A 20,747-nucleotide genomic window follows, 5' to 3' on the forward strand; every position below is an offset into this window, starting at 1 on the left:
TTTGAGTGTCTACAAACTTATGGTGGTTCACAAGCGAGAAAAAAATGGACACTTTCCAGCATGCTTAAAAACTCTGTGGCCTCAGAAACCGCTCTGCATGTGTGACATAAGACAAGATTCAAAAAATGGGCTTGCACAGCCCCAACTGCCCCACTCATGACTGCTGCCCCGTTGTAAGTCTGTGCCACAAAATTCAACTGATCAATTCCTTTCTCTAACAGTTGATTCTCAATTGCAGCGGTTATTGATCATTGAGCATCAAAATTTGTCATCTCTGTAAGGGCTAGGAACCTCTCCTTCACTGTAGCCTCCATAGAAACATACCTCACACAGAGTGCCAGAACTGTGCTGTCTTTCCATCTCTGGCCTCATCAGCCATAATGGCATACATCTTTGATTCCCTCATCTCACTGACAATAGTTGCAGTTACCTCTTGTGAACAACACTATCATCTCATTCTGACTGGCAGACGAGAAGTATGTGCTGTTTGATGGGGGTGTATACCTCTGCAAACTGCCTCAAAAGTGTCATGCACTTAGGAAATTGCCTTTATTGTGGCTTTCAACTGTTTCGTCATGACCTCGAAATGGTATTCCTTGCCTCCCCAACATGCAGGTCACCGCCACAACACGTTGCAGGTACTCCCTTCTTTCGCTCTCTTTCTTTCGGTCTCTACCTGCTGTAGAACATTGCCTTGTGATCGACTTGCTTTGTAGCTGTTCCAGCAAACTACACCGTCCTTGTGTGACTGGGTGGTTTCATGTTTTTGAAACATGCTCAGTGCCTTTCTCCAATTCTTGACTCCGCCATTCACAAATACCTCCTGTCTGAGATTTTTTACCACATACCCGGCAAGCGAAGCAGAAAGCAGCATTTTTTCTAGAGGAGTATTCCAGCCATTTAAAACTTTGGAACCAGTTTTGTTGGAAGGCTCTTTTTTTTGCGTGCCAAACTGATCCTGTGGGTACTGAGACAGCTTTAACTGTTTAGGACCTGTCTCCTTATCCCCTAACTCAAAAGAAACATCTTGAGACCCTGCTGCTTTGGCTTGGTGGCCGGTATGCTGCTCTTTCTCTGTGTCTCTTCATTTGTCTCTCTGGTCTGCTCTCTCTCTCTCATCTCCCAGAGACTCTCCCTGTTCTTCTCTTTCTCCTTGTATTGTGAAAATAAACACATAGCATATATAGTTAACTAGAAAAGTGTTTTAATGAAGATGTCCTGTTTAGTCCACTGACGTGTTCTAAGTGTACTTCTGGAAAGCATTTACTGTGGGGAAAAAACACATAGCACCCATGAAATACATGTAAAATGATATTGTGAATGGAATGTTTTTTTTTCTCGGCTAAACAGTTACTGTTTTGCCACTATAACAATCTTGACTTCACTATCTGTCCACTTTCTCACCTGCTTCTTCCCGCTCTTGCTCTCTCTCTCTGTCCTCCCTCTCTCTCCATCCTCCTCTCTCCCTCTTTGCACTGACATGTTCCATTGTGCTTGAGCACCCCTAAAAAGAGTCTAAATTCGCCAATGGGTTAGGCCTTTAAAACCCCGAGTTCCTTTGAGCAGCCGCACCACAAACACTGACCTCCAGTCAGATAAACCGTGTTACCTGTTGGTACAATCTCTCTTCCGAACAAATCCCCAAATCCCTTTAGTGTGCGCTCATGGCAAACCGGCGTGAGTTGACAGCCTTCTTGTTTTGTTTTAGTCCCCGTTTCTGTGTTTTACAAGGCAGTCTGGGTGTTGTTTAGTTGAAGCAGTGTGAATTTTAGTTGACAATGAGTTTATGTATTGATGCACAGGTGATAATTAAGTGCCTGGAGACTGGAAAGATAATAATCTGAGTTTTGGAAATACGGAATACTGATGACGGTGACAATCCTGTTGACTGAATGTGGTATGAATATGGTTATGGATGTTATTTAATAATGAATAGCCTTTGTTAATAATGATGTACAATGCATGGTAATTTGCTTCCCTGTTATATAGCTGACACACACACACACACACACACACACATACAAAGACATCTGGGCTCAGCTGAAGAGAAAAACACTGGAAGCCAAAATAAATGTCAAACATCAATTTCTGCCTGCTCTTTGACTTTTCCTCTAACCAGACTTCATCCACATCACTTCTTTCCTCTCCTCTAACACCTCATAGGCCGTTCCTTTAACAATACATATACCTCCACAAATATACATGAAGCATTCAATCACTATCTGCACTCAGGAGGCACGGTAGTTGTCACTGAACCAGTGTAGCATGACATATATATGGGCTCAATAAAGGGTCTAAAAGATTTTGAGCTTGTAAAAGAAAGCTTGTGAAATGATTTTTTGTTTGCTGTTTTCTCTGATTCTTTTTGCAACCTCGCGTTTGAAATAATTTGTTGCACATTTACAAGTTATTTCTGTTCGCTTAAATCGTTTTTACACATTCACACATGCAAATACATTCATGCAAACTTGTTTCACATGTTCACAAATGGTGATATATACTGCCAGTCTCAAATTATTTGCAAAAATCATTTCACAAGCCTAGAATCTTTTTTACAAGCTTGAAAAGTGTTAGATCCTTTATTGAGCCCATACATAAACCTCACAATATGTTAAGAGATTTGTGTGAAAAGTACAAAAAAAAAAGTAAATGACATTCATTCGGAATATATTTTCAGTGGTATTTACCTGAAGATATATTGTCAACAGTGCATAGGATAAATGTATTTCCAGTGTCCAAAATATTTAGTACAACCTGGCCAAACTCTGCCATAGACCCATTTATGGAAAAGTCCACAACATGGCCAATTGGTGGTGAATGGGCCTACAGCTGCTATAAAATCAAGCTCATTTAGGTGTAACAGCTCAAACAAACTTATGACCCCACAAACTAGTTTCATTCATTGTCAAAGGAACAAGATCCACAAAATGTGTTTTGATAACAAAACAGATTAGAGTCTTGGCGTCTGTTTTCCATCTCTGAAAGCTGTTAGTCGCGGGGAGATCAGAGATCACAAGGGTAACAAGGGTAAATTCTGTTGCAGGTTTCCCATTTAAGCATTAAGCTATAATCCTGGTTTTACATGGAGAAGAAATGATACGGCATAAGCCATATTGGAGAGATCGCAAATGATACCAAGCAAACAGATCCAAGCATGTATCACATGCACAGGCTTTATTAAACAGTTGCTAAGTTAAATATTCGATTCTGACGCAAGGGCAGAGGCAGTGGCCATTTTCAAGAACAATCTTAAAAAGATATCTGTTTACATTGGCATCTCTCTTTCTTTCTTGTTCTCTCTCTCTTTCTCAGACCTTAGACACCCTCCTATTAACTAAGAAGTTTAGTTTTGTGATATTTTATGAGTGTTCTTGTCAATAAGTTTTGATTTTTTTCCCCTTTTGTCATAAGTACTAGCAATAGAAGTAGTAGTATTAGTGACAGTAGTATCAGTAGTAGTACTAGTGGTAGTAGTAATAGTACCAGTAATAGTAGTAGTAGTAACAGTAGCAGCAGTGTTGGGCAGTAATGTGATTACTTTTTTCAGTAATAAGTAATGTAAGGGATTACAATTTCAAATTCAGTAATTACATTACAGTTACTAATCCCAGTAACACTCTGTTACTGCATTACGTAAACCTTTTCTTTTCTCTCTTTTGAAACTTTCTAAGTTGTTTTTATTCCAAATCCCTTTTTTTTTTTTTTTAATCATATGTATCTTAAGGACATGCAGCAGATTTACGTCTGCTGTTAGCTAAGAAAGCAAAACAAAAGATGGAGGGTGAGGGAGAGACGCAGACTTTCAGCAGCTGGAAGTTTTCCCATTACTTTGAATTGATCTCAGTCAAGGATGCAAAGAACATTATGGTCTGTTCTAAAGTTTGTGTGGGCAGCAAAACGCTTTCCACAGTGAAAAACACTGTGCACATCCAATTCATCAAAGCTTCTGATACGGCAACACAGCAGTGTGAAACTCAGAGAACTAATTACTGCTTCTGTTGAGTAATTAGTAAAGTAATGTGATTACTTTATAAATGAGTAATAAGTAAAGAGTAATTGATCAGTAGAAGATGCACAAACACTCACTACTGTAGCTGCTGATAAAGCAACACATGAGTCTTTCTTACAGCTGTTTGAACCTGAATGACCTGAATGCAACAAGAAGAGCGAAATGCCATCCTTTCTTCCACCTCCACCTCCTCCTCCTCTCATCCCTTTTTCCAGTCAGTCGCTCAATAACTGGCTCTCCCAAGGTGACCCGCTCTCCCTCCCTTCTCCCCTCCCTCCTCTTTCTCTCGCCCTCTCTCCATCACACACTTCCCTAATACTCTGTCACTCAGAAAGGAGCCGGCTGGGAAAAAAAGAGAGTGAGAGAGAGGTGTGTGTGTGTGTGTGTGTGTGTGTGCATTTGCTGGTGTGTACGTGCACACACGTTGCGCATGAACATGAGAAAGAAGGAGGACAGAGAGCTAGAGAGGATGGAAGATTGAGAGAAAGAGAAGTAAAGAGAGGCAGAGTGAGAGGAAACAAAGTGAGAGGAGAGAGAAAGAAAAAAGGAGAAGGAAAGAGCAGAAAAAAGATAAGAGTAGGAAATGATTGTTCAAATCACAGGTTACAGGCTGATGTCTTGTCAGACGCTGCTGTTAACTTGTCAGCAAGTGCTTGCGTGTGTGTGTGTGTGTGTCTGTGTGTGTGTGTGTGTGTGTGTGTCTGTGTGTGTGTGTCTGTGTGTGTGTGTCTGTGTGTGTGTGTGTGTGTGCCCATATGCCTGGACATTTTACTTTCGTAGAAGGCTCTGGCTTGTTTTCAAAGTGAGGTCCAAATGAGAAATTTAGTTTCATAAAACCAAATTACTACTCTTGCCTATTTTGTATTTTTCTTAGCCTGTCATGTTGCCCATGTTGCCTTTACAAATTTGGCTACATCAGCTGTCATCAGACTGTAACAATTTGTGAGACTAATAGGCATAAAGACAAAAATGTGAGCCAGTTAGCTGCGCCACACAAATACACTGCAAGAAATATCCATCTGAACAAGTCATTTATTCCAGTATGTGTCTTAAAATCCTATTTGTCTTAAGACATTAATGACATCAAAGTAAAACAAAAATCGTGACCTTGGTATTATAAGGTTCTAATTGACCTTTTTGTCAAAACTGAATTAGTCGCATGAACCTATTCTATGAGTGCCTGTTGACATATGTGTGGTGTTATTTTTGAAAATAATGATTTTTGAGTTTGTAATTTATAAAACAAAAGGACCCATCTCCCATCTAAGACCCATCTAAGTCAATGGATGCTGAAAACTTTGAAGCTCACTATCTCAGAACTATCCTGAAGGCAGATAGAACCTTATAATTCTAAGCTCACGAAATCTGCTAATGGAGTGAGATCATTTCACTTGTTTCCAATGGAAATCAACTTGTTTCAAGAATCATTTAAAAAAACTTTTTTTTTTTCATTTTTTATCAATCATTATTAATAGTATTTGTACAATAACAAGAAGAAAGAAAATAGCAATAGCAATGACAGTAGCAATAGCAACAACAATGATACTGTTGCCGTGGTTTCCAATATAAAACCGCATTGAAACAAGATGAATTATCTCACCCAGCGGCTGTTTTTCACTTTAACATTTTTGCTCAGCTTTGAAGAAAAAATACAATTTTAAAGACTGAATATGACACTAAATTGTTTTTTTATTTTATTTTTTTTTTTTAATTTTGTCTCCATCTTTGCTGCTCGGCGCTCATCGCTGCAGTGTTTCTGCACTGCACTTCCCAGAGATCACCTGTCAATCAAACAGTGTGGTGTTTTGTTTTTTTTCCCCCCAGGAAAGATCCACCAGACAGCAAATGTAAAAGCTTTCATGAACTGACTGCTGAATCACTGCGTTATATCAATCACAGAATGACAAAACAGACATTTAGTCCTATGAAAATGTCACATATTATTAATTTTTTTTTTTACAGTGTACCTGGACGGGGCGGTGTGGTTGTATCCCTGGTACCCGCCTGGGCTATTGAGGCCCTCTAATAAATCCCATCAGCACTTTGGCCCCTTCCACTGTAAGGTGAGCCAAGGTCCTAACTAGTGTCCCCGGCTGCGGCTCTGTCTCTGGCTTTTTATAGCTGTGTCGCAGCTCCGCATGGCTCCGGATTTATGCGTTCCTACATAGGCCTTCTCTCTCTCTCTCTGTCATTCTGCAACCTCTCTCGCCCTTTTTTCACTCCATCACGTCTCCTCCACTCCCCTCCCAAACACACCACACACACACACACACACTCACACAGTTCTCCTCTCAGTATTCACGCAGCGCAGCATATGCCTTTTCTCTTTCCATATTTACGGAGTGTTCCCTGCCCCTCCTCTCCCCCTATTTCTCAGTATTAATAGTAATGTATGTGTCCTTTACACTCCCAGTCCATGATCACACACACACACACACACACGCGCACACACACTGCCACACACACATAGACACACTCCTCTCTTCCCAGTCAGGGTTAAATAGATGAACATGCGCTATACTCAGTGGCAGGCCTTGGCATGAAGGATATCTGTGTGTGTGTGTGTGTGTGAGAGAGAGAGTGTGTGTGTGTGGCGCCCATTACTCTGAAAGCCTCTCTCTTTCTGATTCACTGTGGTTCTAATGATATTTAACCGCCAGGCCATTTTGAAAATGGGCCCAGGCCATAAAAACGGCTGATGTATGGCCACATCTATGTATCAACCTCCCAACCACACACACACACACACACACACACACACACTGACACATACACTCATGCAAATGCACACACACAGAGACACATACTGACACGCACAGTCATGATCTTTACCCTCGCTGCTTTTTATCATTAACCAAAGCTTCTATCTAACTACGGGGTGAGAGCGGTTCATTCATTACTTTCTCTTCTTAACATTATTAGCTGTATTTCACCTCCGCCATTAGCTGTCACTGCCAGCGTGTGGAGAGTTTTTCCACCAGGCCTTTCGAAAAAAAAACTGATAACCGCAAACAGACAAAGTGTGATGCGCTCCAGCAAACCGAGGCTTTCATCACCGCAGCCCATCTTTTTTTTTGAGCAAGAGGTGGTTTTTTTTTGGTTTTTTTTCTTATTTTTGGACACCTGAGATCATTTTCATTTTAGCGCTTTTCGGGAAAAAAGCAATTTCAAAAAGTGAAAGCAAATATGTCAGTAAATGTAAGCGAAATATCAGCTCGTCGTCACCGCGAATGCAAATGCGATCGTTGAACATTTAGAGCGTCTAGGAAAAGGCTCTGATTCTTCCTTTACCCATGCTGAGGGACTAAAGAGTGTGGTTTATGAATAGTAGTGTTTGAAAAAGTAATATTGGAAAAAGTATGCCTGCATCCTGATTTACCGGGTTGTGTCACAAATTGTTTTTTGTTGTTAAGCCATTAAATCAAGGACACCGCCCTCGGCTTATATGGGAGGAATCTGTAATGTGAAACAACCAGTCTGATTTTCCCACTGTCTAGTCTGGGTCAATACATCTCATGTTATCACTTTTCAACAAAACATGTGTCAAGATGTGTCTACATTCAATATTAAACACACATTCATATGGAAATAAAAGTTTCAAGACAAAGAAAATGTCCTAGGACCCTTATACTGTAGTTCTGGTTTCTACATGTCATTGTTTGAAGGTTTTCCTGCTGTTTTTTAACCAGGCCAATTGACTAGGAAGACATTCTTATTTACAGCTATGGCTTGGGGTAAGACTGGGTTAACACACTTATTCACACTCACCATGCATTCACACTGCGAGCAACACAATCCACAAGTCCCCACAAGTCCACTGTTTTCCTGCAGAGCCGAGTGACCAGGGAAACTCGACAGATGGTGTTGACCGATTGATGGTCAACAAGCTTGTCGGCTGAGAAACGTTGGCCGGGTCTGGAGTTTCCATGGTGATCGTCCGTCAACGGCCAATCAGATTTCCACGAAACCTGTGGCCTTCCTATTATTTTCTTATTATCCTCTGTGTTTGCTATCTTTAACTTCCTTGACATCTTCGTTTTCATCTGTCGTCATCATTTACTGCCCCATAGGACGAAATGACCGTGATATATCTGCTTGGGTTATCGATCCACACCAATGACTCAACGATTACTTCACCAGGTGCTGAGATTTCTGGCTTTCAGAACTCCCTTTCCAGCCCTTAGTCTGTTTTGGACACCAAAAGAAGTCAATAAAACTCATAAATTACATAATGCCCTATTATTTAACTTGGGTGCAGAAAATGACGCAGTGAAAGCAACCTGTCCAGGAGTGATATTAACTGTGGACAATGATAGATGGGCAACTTTTTATATGTCTTTACTCGGGACAAGGACATTAGCAAGTGATGAATTTCTCATAATACATTTGGATTGCCTTCCTTGACTCTATTTTGTGCCTCTAAAAGCTTTCGAGAAGTGATGCAAGGCATTTGGAGCAAAATGGACGCAGACAAGAACAGTGACATCAAGAGAAAGGAAAGGACAATTGGACAATCCTTCTATTGGAAGGATGTAGCACACAGAAACTAGAAACTCAAGCATTTCATTCCAAGAAGCCAGCTAAGTTGACTATTAGAAGTCATTTTTAAAGTTGAATCAACCCTAAAAAGAACTCAGAATATTCCTATGATCTTTGGACAGCACATTCAATAATTATAACATGAAGTCCATCCAAAAAAGTAGAAGCAAAGAAAAGTCATCGCTCTAGTCTTGGATGGCAGCAAGAGTTCAAACCAGACGCTGCTCTCCCCCCCGACGTCAAATTGGATCTGTAGATTGTTTTCTTTGAACATTTAAACCCATCTGAGCTTCATTTCACTGTAGCGCTAAGGGTAACAAGCCAGGATATGTGCCGATGTCCCTCTTAAATCACTCCATGTTCTACCACTGTTTCCACAACATTAGCTTCCCGTTCACTGTCCACGTAGCAGCCCCGGGCTTCTTTTGATGACACCAGATATTAGATTCTTGTCTCTGACGCCTCTAGCTTTGGGGCGAGAGTTGTTCATGTTCGCAATTTATCGATTTGGCTGTCCGCAGCCGCATAAGTAATTATATGAATCATTAAATGGAGTGTTATTACCCTTTAAGTCGGGGGCCGAGGGGAGATTTTGCAAGAATCTATAATGACAGCAGCCAACGGGACAGAGTATCATCTTTTCATCAGGAAATCCAATCGGCCAAATTAAGGCTTTCACCCGCTGGTCGACAGATGGGCTCTGGATTTTTTTACTCAGGGTGGCGAATCGATAGCAGAGTGACTGATCGCTCAGTTTGGGTCTGCCAGAGAGGTGGGCGTCCCTGGTCTTGCACTTATTAGGAAAAAAATGGTTGTGTCTGCAAGTTCATTCTAGTAGAATAGGATGTAGTCGGCTTATTGCACACACACACACACACACACACACACACACACACACACACACACACACACACACACACACACATCAGCATGCACCATGCTTCTTGGAGCCCAAAGGTTGGCTCTGCCCTGAGGGTTCGAAAGATTATTATGGGCCAGAGAGTGAGCGAGGGAGAGATGAGCCTCTGAAACTCTGGGAGAGGGAGCTACTCCCTAACAAATATTCCCCTTCTAACAAGCCTGAATCATTTTGCCTGTAGGAAAATGAATTAGGGTTCTACAGAAGTAGCCTAATAGGTTCAAATGGAGCCTTTTTTTTGTGTTCTCTCCGCATGCATACCAAATGTATACTTGCATGCAAAATTCTGCTGTATGGAAGTTTCGTCAAATGCATTGCTGGTAAACTTGAGGTTGTCTAAAAGAAATACACCCAACCAAGAGCATCGATTCACATTGTTTTAGTATGCGGTACATGGCAACCTGCATGTTCATAGGATGACATTAACTGCTGCCTACTGCACCTGCAGACACAACCTGGCAACCAAAGAATGAATGATTTATTTTTCTCAATAAATCAACTTGTTCCAAGAATTTTCTTGATCAGGTGTCATTTTCTTGTGTGACCCAGTGGAGAGATCTCTTTTATTCTGCCTTCTTTCAAGAGATTTTACTTGTCTTAAGGAGGGATTTTAAGACTAATAAAAAAAAAAACAGATTTTTCCCCTGACATGTAACACAGATCTGACGTTTTCTAATCAGTGTGAACAGCAAAAAGCTGCATGGAGTCACATTTTTTCAATTCCAATCTGGACCACATGGATAGGTGCTACGAAATCGATCCCGAGGCATGAGACCTACATGTGACTTATATTTGACCAGTCAAATCGAAATTTGTCAGCGGTTGCCATGACAATAAGTAAACCTTAAGTCATTCATCTGAGACAATTGTCATGAATTGCACACTGCAGCTTGGCAGAACCGGTGTTCGCACGGAGAATGAGTCACAGCAACGGAAGGCAGACAAATAATTCATATGATTGGTGTTTGGAGAGATGACTCATTTCAGTCAAAACTGGAACATATAACTGAAAAGTGTTGAAAACAAGCGGAAAAAGCTCAGGTGCAAAAATGGGTGTGATATTACTCTGCCACATGTCTTTTCAACATCACTGTCAGTTCATATTGGTATGGGATATGGATTACATCCCAGAATAGGTATGAACAATTTAAACTTAAGCATGAAGGCCTGTAGTGTGAATGGACTTGGTTTACAATGGATGTTTTCTGCAATGTCTCTCTCTCTCTCTTTCTCTCTCTCTCTCTCTCTCTCTGTTTAATTGACAATTTTTGAGAGTTTTGAAGCCTCACAATTCCCTAAGTTGCCATTTCCCCTGATGAAGCACTTTGCAGCACCACTGTGCCATTTGGCTTGCCGTAGATAATTGTCATTTTAGCGTTGGGTTGGAGGCAGATTAATGAAGTGTGAACCTTGGCTTGGAAGAGACAAAATGTACACATACTGTACACACACACACACACTTTTTCTCATTAGCAAACAGATATGGATGCACAAAGACATAAACACACACACACACACATTCTCTGTCTAGCTTTGCCTGCTTGAATGCATAATACTTATTAGACAGTCTCTCTCTTTCATTGCAGTTTAAAACTTATTTGATTATGATGGCGGCAGTAAGCTTTTTCATTATGGTCCCATTGTAGCTGCAGAAATATCAAAGCAATCCCGACTCTCTCCAGTGAAGACAGAAGTCTGTAACCTTTAGATGCAGCAGCAGACGGCTTCAGTCTGGAACTGTCACATCTCTTATTGCAAAGATGAACTGCAAATGGCTAAAAGTGTATACCAATAATTTACAGTATGTACTTTAACAGCTGCAGGATGAGGGGTTTTATTGATGCTTTGGCGTACAAATCTGTTACAGTCCTTTATGTACGTGAGAGAAAGCGAGAGAGGGAGAGAGAGAGAGAGAGAGAGAGAGAGAGAGAGAGTGTCAAAGTGGGATTATGGAAATGTAATATCCGGTTGATAAATCATAGTGACTGTCAGGTGCTCAGTCATCTGATAATATGACGGACAGAAGCAAGACAGCTTCCTCTCCGACACACTGCTAATTATAGAAAGACATAATGAACTTACATCCAGTGTGTGTGTGTGTGTGTGTGTGTGTGTGTTTTTGTCTTTGTCCTATTGGTGATTGTGCAGCTTCATATCTGTGTGTGTGTCTGTCTCAGGTTGCCTTACACACATATACAGTATGTTATACAAAGAGATGTGACTTCCTAATTGAAGACTTGACAGAATTTTCCAGCATGGCTAAAGTTGTTCTATCCAATGCAATTCTATTCTGTTCCAAAATGTGTTCTAAGTAATAATCCAACAACATCCACAACATTTTTCACATTTTCACTCCTCTCTATCATTGGTTGCTATAACACAATATTGATTCAACCTATATCCAGTTCATGAAAGCTTTGACATTTGCTGTTTGGAATAAACAGAAGAAGAAGAACTGGGTAGTTAGCATGAGCAGTGATAGCCACAATGGCTGAACAGACAAAGAAAAGAGAAACTCAAACTGCATCAACAGAAAATCCAAGCTCCGCCCACACGGTTTGATTGACAGGTGATCTCTGGGAAGAGCAGAGCAGAAACACTACACATAACAACACTAAAATACTAGAGTGAGACAATGAAAGAGAGAGAGCGCATGACATCAGCAAAAAGAAGCGATCAAAGTTAGTTTGTAGTTTGCATAATCAAGTGATCTGTAGATATTTTATATGTTTAGTGCTTTCACAGTGCTTTCTTTTTATGTATGTAACTATATTGTCTCGCATAATGAGCTTTTCAACCGAGCATTTAAGAAACTCAATACGAGAGGAGCCATAAATTGCAGTCGGAGGGAAAGGAAGGAGAGAATCGGAGAAAGCGGAAAAAAGAGAGAGCGCACTACATCTTCAGAAGCTCATGTAATATTAAACAGTAATTAAAAGAGCCGAGCTGACTCAAGGCGAGAGAGAGAGACAGAGGAAAGAGAGAGAGAGAGAGAGAGAGAAACAGAGAAGCCCGAGTGAGGCTTAGAGCAGTGTATATTTCACATCTAACAGCTCACGCCGCAAAAATAAATGTCCGAGAGTGTAACGAAGCACACGGAGCTTAACCTTACCTCACGTGACCTCACACACTCTCACTTTCAATGGCAAGAGGTTGCACTCTCCATACTTGAGCCTAAGTGAGTCCAGATTTGATCTTGTAGTTCTATATTTGCTGTAATGGAAAGCAACGATGGAGCAAAATTTGCCAGAAATGCCATATTTAAAAAAGACAGCATATGGGGGTCTACATCTGCCTTCATCTAATAATTTATTACACTAACCAAATAATACTGTGTGTAAATAATACTGTGTGTGTCTACTGTTAGGCAGAAACCAAGAGAGATCAAGATATGGATAAATATGAAGAGTAAAGTATTAAAGTATTGTCTTGTATACTAAGTAGAGTTATAGGCTATCAGAGTTTAACACTAAACAGTGTGACACACACACATCGACCAGCACACACACACACAAACTGTGTACACACACACATGTGCATCAAAAAATGAACTCGAAACAAAATCAGAAGCTCTTTTTTAATTTTACACCACCAAATATACACTTCCTTTACGGTTTCTAACTCTTTCATACACACACACACACACACACTCTCCACAGCCCTACCCCTATTACCACCCCTCCACACACACACATACACACACACACACACACACACACATACACGCACACACACGCACTCCACTCCACTCCACAACCCTACCCCTACTACCACCAGTCCATACACACACTCATTCACTCACACACACACACACACACACACACACACACACACCACAACCCTACCCCTACTACCACCACTCCACACACACACTCATTCACTCATTCACTCACACACACACACACCACAACCCTACCCCTACTACCACCCCTCGACACACACACACACACACACACACACACATACACACACACACTACCACCCCTTCACACACACACACACACACACACACACACACACACACACACTCCACAACCCTACCCCTACTACCACCCCTCCACACACACACACACACACACACACACACCCACGCACACACACACACCCACTGCATCCGACTCTTATTAGCTCCCTGCCCCGGCCACAAGAACAATAACCTCACAACTTTTAAAGGAATGATCAGCATCAGTAAAAACTTCATTCTAAGCAGAATTTTCCTCCCTCTCTCTCCCTCCCTCCCCTCCGCTCCCTCGCTCCTTCCCTCCCTCAGGCAAAACATTTTGCTGACCAAGACTTAGCCAGCCATCAAGAGTTACAATTTCCCCTTTATCCTCAGTTCACTTTATGTCAAGTCGGCTCGTAACGGGGGCCAATAAACTTAGACGTTCTCATTTCAGCCGGGTGGAAAGAACGCTCTGACTTGCGAGACATTTTCCTCAACGTCGGGAGTGTACACTTTGGTTTCAACTTTTTAAATTGATGCCCGGAATGGCTTTTGCCAGCACTGTAAAGCACTTAAAAGTTCGGCGTGCCCCTACTGTTTCTGTTTTTGTTCTCTGTCCGCATGGGATTGTCCATAAATGTGTCTCCGGAAGGAGCCTGAGGAGAGAAAATAGCGGTAGTCATACTAGAATGTTGTTCAGTAGAGCTGAATAGGTATGATTTTTATGTTTTACTTTGAAAACATAGTTATAATTAAAACATTTTGTACACCTTCATATGTATAATACATTAACATGAGCTAGTAATGAACAGAAAGCCTATTTCATGGTATAATCCAAATATAAAGTATATTGGTAACACTTTACAATAAGGGTCACTAAGATAAGCATTAGTTAATGCTTAAAATAAGCATTAACTAACCCTCAATTAACAGTTAACTAATGTGTCTGGTAATCATTTACTAATGGTGTTAACTAAGGTATTAATTTATACATGATTTAATAGTCATCTTTATAAACTATTTAATAATGTATAAATGAATATCATGAGCACATTAGTAAATTACACATTAGTTAATTAAGCATTAACTAACCCTTATTAAGCATTAACAAACCCTTAACTTAGTGACCCTAATTGTAAAGTGTTACCAATATATTTGTATATGATATATTTGTATATGACAATATGCTTTGGCAATATTGTCCTTAACTTTCATGCCAGTAAAGCCTATGAATTGAACTGAATATACCAGTAACGTTTATGAAATACTCCCTTATAGATGAAGCAAGTGCAGTCAATATTATTATATGACGAAAACATAAAAAAAAGCATTTAAGTCCAAACTCAAGACCCATTTATACTGTACAGCTTCAACTCTTTTGATCTCTACAGGCTGCCGTAGTGATGCTCACTACTGTAATATGCTCATAGCTCTGGCTTCATATCTCAAAATTATTGCCTTTATATCCTTTGTTGCTCTGTAACAACCTTTGCGACAAACCCGAAGGGCACTGGTAAGATAGCAGACATATGCAAGACATATGTAACAGACAAAGCAAATGGCATCATCTGCGTCTGTGGCTCTCCCTTCCATTCTGTGTTTAAGGTATTACAGTAAAACCCTCTGGCCAGCAGTTCAGTCTCGCTACCGCCAAGACAAACAGGTAAAATCACTGTTCTATCTCTACTGCCTTAGGCCTCCTCACTGTTGGTAGAGCAAGGAGGAAGGCCATGATTGTTTGTAGATCCTGATGTCAGTGATTTGATTCACGCTATTTGTGTTAAACTGCATCGACTCCTTGCATTGGCAATGGTCTCGCTGATTATTGTGCCTGCCAGTCTTGTCTTTTTATGGAGTGTTTTCAGTACTTGCTGCCAAACCAACTGAAGTCGAAACTTCAACTTGAAACTGTTCAAAGTGCTTCATCATTAAATTTGTCTGTACTTGAAATTAACTGTCTCCTTTAAACGACTGGCTAATCATTCCTCGCATCATTTGATGTTTGCAAAGAGAAGCGAGAAATTTCCCTAAACAACTGGAATGGCAAAAAGGGAATCTGTGCCTATTGTACTGCCTGAACATACAAAAACACTGGTGTGTAGGCCAAAATGTCTACATGCAAATTTTATTGTACTCCTGAGTAATAAAGAGACATTTGTAAAGTGAAACGTTTGCGAAAATGTTTTGCCCCTTTTTCACTTTATCCCATAAAGTGGAAAATTTGCATTTAAATGTCTCCATTTGGGGATCTTCCATCTCTAAGTGTGAGTTTCTGCATCCTGTCTGAACAACTGGAGCAACAGCAGAGCAGCAGCCTGGCATGTATTCAGTAGAAGAAAACCCTCTGTGATCGTTACATGGAGGCTAGATTGCTCGGACAGCGCTGGTACCATCTTCCCTTTGATGCAGTTTAAGTCTCCCTTTCTAGCCATATCTTAAAGGTCCAACATTTTACTCATATTTAGCAATTAAACACAGTTCCCTGTGGTCTTTAAAAAATGTTTGTGAAGTGTATGAAGGAATGGGACAGCTTAGCATTACGTGTTTCCTTGACGACGTCAGACGTTACTATCTCCCGTCAATTAGTCAATTTGTAATTTACTCTTTGTTTTCGCTTTTGTCTACACAGCATTATGAAGCTGAAATGAAAAAAATGTTGATGAATAATGTTAAATAGGCCTAGGTATATGTTTTGCAACATTGCAAAGTTTATATACTGCTTATATATTGCTACAAACCATTACAAAGTAGCACAACACAATATGAAATGGGAAAAAATTTGCTCCAGTGAAGAGTGGAACTATATAAAACTCTAAATATGCTAAAAATCTGTCATATGTATATTTTAGTTTCTAAATGTACTGGTATTGTCAATCTAATTATTTGAATTACTGAAGGGATCCTATTATTTTTATTTTGTTTTTTATTTATATTTTGTATTTATTTATTTTTTCTCCTTTTATTTTTTGTGAGGATATATATTATCATGGCATCATATTCTCGTGTGTGTTATGTGTATTATTTGCCTGTAATAAAAAAAAATATATATACTGTGCTAATGGATATAGAAAACACTCTTCATTCTACTAGAGGTTAACCTGCGCTACATCATTACAAAATGTAAAAAAATAAAATAAAAAAAGAAACAGTAGGAGGCACCTTGAAAGCAAACAGTACTTTTAGTAAAGCTTAATGAGCACAAGTAGGCGCATAAGAAAGCAAAAGGCTATATTAAATGCTGCTTATATTAGCATCTAACATAACTTTCTTAAACGTGTAGCAAAACTGTATTTTTTCTCAAATGAGCTGTTTATTCTGTTTTAATGTTGCAATATTTTCTCTTTTAACTGTATCTTGCATGTAGTTTGATCCTTTCATGCCTATTTCTCTCTAAGTTCTTGTTAATTGTTTTTTTTTTATGGTTATTTTTACTTAATTATGTTTTTTTTTTGTATTGGGTGTATTGGCTGATATTTTCCACATACATGAATATTAACGTCACAAACGCTATGAACTGTGGGTAATTCCCTCAAGCAAAGTCTACAGAAATGAGATTGGACCTCAATGTCTCCACCATAAAGAACAAGCTGGCTTCTGTGGGCGTTGATTATGCTAATGATCCACTGCTCTGATTGGACGGCTCATCGGAGGGTTGGGCTTTCGGCTCTGACGAGAAAAGCTAGAAAATGAGACTCAATGAGTGCGAGTGGTTAAATGCAGATTGTCAGTCCTGAGTGATGTCACCAAGAACTCCGAATCAGAACGGCTTGTAGAATCACATGACTTTTAAATAAGGAAACTACGGCAAAAAGGGGAGGAGTTTCAGATTTCACATTTACTTAACTATTGGATACAATTACAAAATGCTTACATATGGAAGTGCAAGGAAAACCAGTTTTGTACGATATGGGACCTTTAAGGTGTCTCTAATGTTGTTTCTTAAGACACCTATGATCCATATCTCACAAGTCCAGGAACTGTTTTAACCCACATCTTTGAAACAAGGCCTGGAACAACTTTAACGGGGCTCACATCAAATATTTATGACGAAAAATGTCATAACACCAGTCAAAGGATAAGGAATATCAAACACCATCATCCTGTTTACCCCAGCTCTCCAAGGTGATGTATTGGCATGTGTTTGTCTGTTAGTGTGTGATGGAAAACAAGCTTTTGGGGATGGTGTGTGTGTGTGTGTGTGTGTGTGTGAGGGATAGCCAGCTTTCCGGCATGTTCCCTGTAAACTCAGCATAGATCATCTAGAAAGCTTGCTAGCTCCCTCTAGATCGATGTCTTCACTTTGCATTGAAATGTCTCATCTTTCCTTCCTCTCCTTCCCTTTCCCACCCCTCTCTCTCCTCTCTCACTTCCAATCCATCCCTTCCTCGCTCCATCCCTCCATCCTTCCTGCCATCCCATGTGATGGAGTGTAGGACGGGGAGATATTTAGAAAAGAAAGGGAGAGAGTAATGGTGGTCTGTCTGACAAGCCAAAACATACACTTCATAGAGAGAGAGAGAGGGAAGTGGAAGACAAATAAAGCCCGAGAACGGTGAGATGAATTGATGGAGGGACGAAAAGAGGAGAGAGATACAGAGCAAAGGATGAGCAGAGAAGAAGGACGAGAGACATAGGGAAAGAAAATGAGAGACAGAGAGAGGGAGAGAGAGAGAGAGAGAGAGAGAGATCTGTGTGATAGTACGCACCCGAAGCCCAGTGGAGCGTGATGCCATTTTGTCAAAGTGTCCTGTGAGGAGCTGGAAAAACTGCCTTCATTTTCCACACACACACACACACACACACACACACACACACACACACACACACACACACACACACACACACACAAACGAAACTGCATGCAAACACACACATATAGGCAAACAGATATATGCAGAGACACACACACACACACACACACACACACCTTGGTTGAGGTTGAAATTTGGCAGATATATTTTGGCTGGCATTATTATGTTGGCAATGTGACAAACAGTCATTGGCATGTTACAGCGTCAATTCAGAATCCATTATAACAGCATGTTGCATTCATCTTGGAAAAATGATTCACCAGGTTTTCTCAAAATCGCAAGATCTTCTATCATAATTGTGAGAAAATGATCTCATAATATAATTGTGTTTAGGGTTAACAATAGAGTTAGTATAGAGACTTTGCAGCTGTGTCACAAATCTAGCCACTGCAACTGGAGCCATCATGGAGATCCACTGGAGAACTGGCTGTGTGCAAATATAATCTAAATGTATAACCTAGGCTAAAAGAGAAATATCTGAAAAGATTGTTGTGGTGTGGGTGTAGGTCTGATAAGGTAGATTTGTTTCTAAATGTGAGTAACAGTTACATAGTAAACTGTCTTGTCTGTAGCCCTATAGTCTCTACTAGTCTCAAAACACACTGAGAAGTGTGAGAAGAGTCAGTTAACCTGAACAAACTGGTGGTTTTTGGCTTTGTCAGCTAGCTAACGAGCCAGCAGGTTAAATTAACAAGACAAGCAATCAAAGTGAATGTTAACATGCAGCTACTAAAACTACTAACACTAGCTTCTACTAGATACGCTACTGTGGATGTGTTAACAAGACAGTAATGGTTAGAGTGAGCAGATATTATGGTTAGCTAGCTAACAAGCTAACAACAATCAGTTCTCAGCCACAAACAGTGCAGAAATGAACCACGTTTAATCAATTCTGTTGAGACGACCAAGTTTTACACTTAGAAACACAAGCAGCTGTTCACAGCCACTGTTGCCCAAGAGCTGAGGGGGAACAATAAGCTGACTTCCAATATGGCCGCCAGAGGCCACCAGAAAGCCCTGGGCTGATTATCAAATCCAAGAACGCCAAGTCCTTGTCGTGTCCTTGTGGAGAATGTTCTTCCCAAGTCGTCCTGGGGAGACCGGTCTTCTCATCAAAGTAAGCACAGAGAAGCTTCCTTACAGTTTGAGATGGACTGTGTGATTAATTAAGACACACAGCTGTTCATTTTCCCTCCTGTTAACCGGCTCTGTAGACTGCATTGCGTCACTGTCGCAATGAATCTTGGGGCTTTCAATTGGTTCTCGTTGGTCAAGTCTCCATCCGATGCATCCTCGATATTTTGAGGTTCGCAAGGAAGCTTACGGGGTTTCTATCCGTCCTCCATCCGTCCGACACAATAACACACAAGAAGGCATATTCATAATCAGCCCAGGTGTGACTCATTAATCACCATGTAGGACCAAAAGGTTGCAGGACCTAACCCAGGGTTCTTAAGACCTGGGTTAGGCAAGGCAAACATGTGGGTGTAAGCTACTTGTGTGTTTTCCTCCTGGCTTTATTGGACTCTCTCTCTCTCTCCGCTCTCTGCTTTGCCCATTCCTCGTTCTCCTTGCTTCCCTATTGCTCTGTCTCTCTTTATCTCTCTATCTCTCTCCCTCTCCCTCTCTCTCTCTCTTTTATTTGCCTGGTGAAGTTCCGTGTCAAAGTACGTTGCGCTTTGCTTTTGCCAAACTTGCCCATTAAGTTGTCTATCTATCATTTCTCTGGGAGTTCAGCTGAGGTGGTGCCTTCAATTTCTATAAACTATAAACTATTCTTCTGGAAGAGCAGTGTGTGTGTGTTTGTGAGTGTGTGTGTGTGGGGTGGGGGTAAAGGGAGAGAGATGGAGGGATGAAGGGAGGGCTTGAGAAAAGAAGGACGCACTGCAAAAAAATTCCAGGGAGAGAGAAAGGAGAGAAAGGGAGAAGAAAATACTGAGAGAAATAAGAGGGAGAAAAGAGATGAGAGGAGAGAGATAAAGGAAGAGAAAGAAAGGAGAAGAAAGAAGGAGAGCAAGATGGAAGAGGAAGAATAGGAGTTGGGGACGAATGGAAAGAGGGATGAGAGGGTGGGAGAGAGAAAGATGGAGAGAGTAGCAAGAGAAAAAAGGAGAGGGAAAAGGAGAGAGATAGGAGGAGAGAGAGGGAGGAGGGAGAAAAAAGGGAAAGAGGAGGAGAGGTGAAAGATGACCTGAAAGGAGAGGGAAGGAGAGAGATAAAAGGAGGAGAAGAGAGAGGGGTGGAGATATCTAAAAGGGGGAGGAGACAAAGAAGGAGAGGAGAGAAAGAGGATCTGAGGTTAACTTGTTGAGCTTTCCATTCAAATGTCTAGACCAGGATGGAGTGATAGATAGAGAGAGAGAGAGCGAGAGAGAGAGCAATGAGGAGTGATGGATGGATGGATGGATAGATAGATAGAGGGAGATCTGACTGTCCTTTCCACCAGACTGAACAACACTTTTCTCTGTCAACAAAAGGTTGCCATTAACTGACTTTAATGATGCTTACCCACACACACACACACAC

This window comes from Centroberyx affinis, unplaced genomic scaffold, assembly GCF_046629955.1.
Source record: "Centroberyx affinis isolate AG114_WGS23_722 - 3 ecotype Tasmania unplaced genomic scaffold, CSIRO-AGI_Caff_v1 ptg000009l_1, whole genome shotgun sequence".
Classification (NCBI taxonomy): Eukaryota; Metazoa; Chordata; class Actinopteri; order Beryciformes; family Berycidae; genus Centroberyx; species Centroberyx affinis.